Raw genomic sequence first — 3,300 nt, forward strand, 5'->3', positions numbered from 1 at the left:
TTTGATCAAAGTGGTTTTATCCCATTGTTGATGAACGAGAGCTCAGGATCCATAGGATGCAAAATGTAAGATACATACATATTGGAAAATAACCTTAGATTTATCAATATTGCTAAGTATGTGTTTGACTCATGTCCATCTTTGGTTCTTTCTATTTCCTTCTAGCCAAATTTTAGGAATAGATTCATGTCATTACATATATTAAAAACTAAAAAAAAAAAAAATAAATAAAAAATAAAAAACAAAGAATTTCTTTGATCAAAGCCTCGTTCCACAATCATTTCTTTAATACAAAAAGATGACTACAATCAGGAGAATGTACAACTGTTCCTAAGTAAAACATTTGTGTGTTTTCTGTTAACCGACCGAACATATAGATAAAACAAGTGCAAGTCCTAAAATATGGATGCAATCTGACCTGATTCCAGAACTTTTTTGTACAAAAAAATAAAAAAAGAATCAGATCTCAGGTGTGGCTGGTTGTTATTGTGTTGAGTTCTACAACTTCAGAAGTTGTTGATGCTCTACTTCCAGCATTTCCACTTTCAACTTCACTGTCATCATCCTGCATCTTGATAGTCTCTTTTGATGCATCGTAGGTGGCATGCAATCCCACTAGAAAATAATATGCAAGCAAGACCATTGTCCACACCATGAACCTCAAGAAAGAAGCTCCATCTATTGACCCCATCATGAACAAGTTCAATGCAATGCTACCCGATGGCAGCCATGGTACCATTGGAGCCCCCCACAGCTTTGGGCTCCTCGCTTGCTTCACCATCAATCGGATACCCAATGTTGAACAAAACCAAACTCCCACAACAATAAGATACACCCCCAAACTGTTTACTCCCCATGCCCAAAGTAATGCAATCCCAGTCGCTGAACTCACAATCAGCATCAACAACACAATCAGCTTGTTTCTATCTTCATCAGATGTCACCCCTGTTGAGTAATATCGTCTCACTAACAGCCCAATTGCCACCAACGAGAAAATGAAGAGGGTAGAAATTGAAAGAAGACTTGCCAACACATCAAGGCTTGTGAAAAACGCGACAAGGCAGTTTGCAGCAGTCATGATGATGGCAGCATTCACCGGTGTCCCTAGCTTTTTGTGAATCACAGCAAGAATGGGTGGGGCCATGTGGGTCCTAGCTATATGAGTGAAATACCGGGATTCTGCTATGATAGTTGCCAGAAGAACAGTAGTCATTCCTTTTAACGCGCCTAACCCGACTAAAATCTTTGCCCAATTCATTCCCACAACTTCAAATGCAATAGTGAACGGAGCATCGACATCGATTTGATTGTAGGGTTGCATTAGGCAAATTACAGTGGCAAGAAGTGAGTAAGTGGTGATCACAATTAACATGGATCCAACTAAGCCGATTGGTATATCTCTCCCTGGCTTCTTGGTTTCCTCTCCCAATGTTGCCACTCCATCAAACCCAACATATGCAAAGAAAAGCACAGATGACGCTTTAAAAATGCCCCGAATACCAAAAGGTGCAAAAGGATCAAAGTTGGCTGGATCGGCCTTTGTTGCTCCTGCTATAAGTATGAAAAGAAGGACACCAATATGGATTATGGTTGCTACAGAATTGAACCTTGATGATCCTTTGACACTGAAAGATGCAATGATACAAATGATGGTAGATACAGCTGCAGCCATTGGGTCTAAATAGTCAAAACCTTTTCCCATTGAAGGGACGTGTATACGAAAATCATTAGGCTTATAGTTGCATAAAGTTGCAAAATAAGAAGTCCAAGAACGCGATACACTGGCTCCAGCTACAACATACTCAAATAAGATGTTTCCAGCTGCAATATAAGCAACAAAGTCACCAAGCTCAACTCTTAGGTAGGCAAACGAGCCTCCAGCCACAGGAAGCTCAACTGCAAACTCGGTGTAGCAGATGACAGAGAGCAAAGCAGCACAACCGGAGATTAGGTAGGATAGGAGAACAGCTGGACCAGCCAAATCATGAGCAGCTTCTCCTGTAAGGACAAAAACTCCAGCACCCATAACAGCTCCAACACCAAACCATATGAGATCAAACCAATTGAGGGTCCGTTTCATCTGGTTTTGGCTTCGAGCACGCATTCCGTGGATCTCATTGTCATCTGAGGAACGCGCTAACAGACGTTCTTTCAAACGGGCTCGTGTTTCTAATAAGGCTTTGCCATAGTTTGACCAGCTCTTGAATGATTCTTCTGGGAAGAAATCTGATCTTAAACATACACGAGATTTTTTCTTAGGATCATCGTCCACATCGGTACTTTGTTCGTGAGTAAGGTTGTCATGGTCATTGACATTCCCATTCCCACTCCCACCGCCATCGCTGTTTCCATTGGTAGTGACATTGTCAGCTTCATTGTCATTCCCATTCCTGTTGTCGTTGACATTGTTATTGTCGTTGCTATTGACACTATGATTACTGTTGCCACCACCATCCTCATTTCTGCCACTACCATTGTCATTACTGTTGTCATCACCATCACCATTGCCATTGCCATTACTATTGTTGTTGTCATTGCTACTATTAGTGTCATTGTTGTTACTGTTGTCATTAAGATTTTCGTCATTGCCAGTGGCATTGGTGTCCGCCATCTTTGATGTCCTGAAATAGATTTTAAAATTTCAGACGAAAAAGCACAAAAAATGAGACCTAGAGGTGTCTTGTAAGTTGTAACCCTTCCACTTCTTTTTTTTTTTGCAAAAAAAAAAGCAGAATTCTTTATTGAAAATAAATCCCCCCTCTCCATGCATTAGACAAATTAAAATGTTGTTGATACAGATACGAAGGATTGTTGTTGGCTAGCTATGCCTTATATAGCCTACTCAAAAGATCTGTGAAAAAATCTTTTAAGTAATTAATATTGGAATACATGGGAGCTGAAGCCATGTCCACTGGAGCACTTTCTCATAGTCGAGTGACACCATATTTCTAAAAGAATCCTTGTCATCTTAAATGATTAGTTTAATAACTCCTTCGTATTTCAAGCAAATTATTTTCCAGTATTAGAATTGGCATGATTTTCTTTGTAAAATTTAAATTTCTAATACAAATACTAGACCAAAGAAGGCCAAAAACCAATCCAACAAAGAAATATAATATAGAAATAGAATTTAACATTGCAATTTTGAAACGATCTAAAATGCCACGAAATTTTGTATTTCTGTATATATTAAAGGCGTATGATATAAAAATTACAAATGCATATTACCTGTAAGTGCATTCTAACTGAAAGTAATTTTGATTACGCAATATATCAATAATGTTCCTAATTTGAACTGGA

General features: G+C 38.8%; 1 pseudogene; it reads right to left on the bottom strand.

Moving 5' to 3' along the window:
* Positions 1 to 269: 269 nt before the first annotated feature.
* Positions 270 to 2,663, bottom strand: LOC145090814 (cationic amino acid transporter 1 pseudogene; annotated as a pseudogene).
* Positions 2,664 to 3,300: the final 637 nt, after the last annotated feature.

The sequence above is a fragment of the Lactuca serriola genome, chromosome 2, assembly GCF_051521515.1.
Source record: "Lactuca serriola cultivar US96UC23 chromosome 2, Lser_US96UC23_V15, whole genome shotgun sequence".
Lineage (NCBI taxonomy): Eukaryota > Viridiplantae > Streptophyta > Magnoliopsida > Asterales > Asteraceae > Lactuca > Lactuca serriola.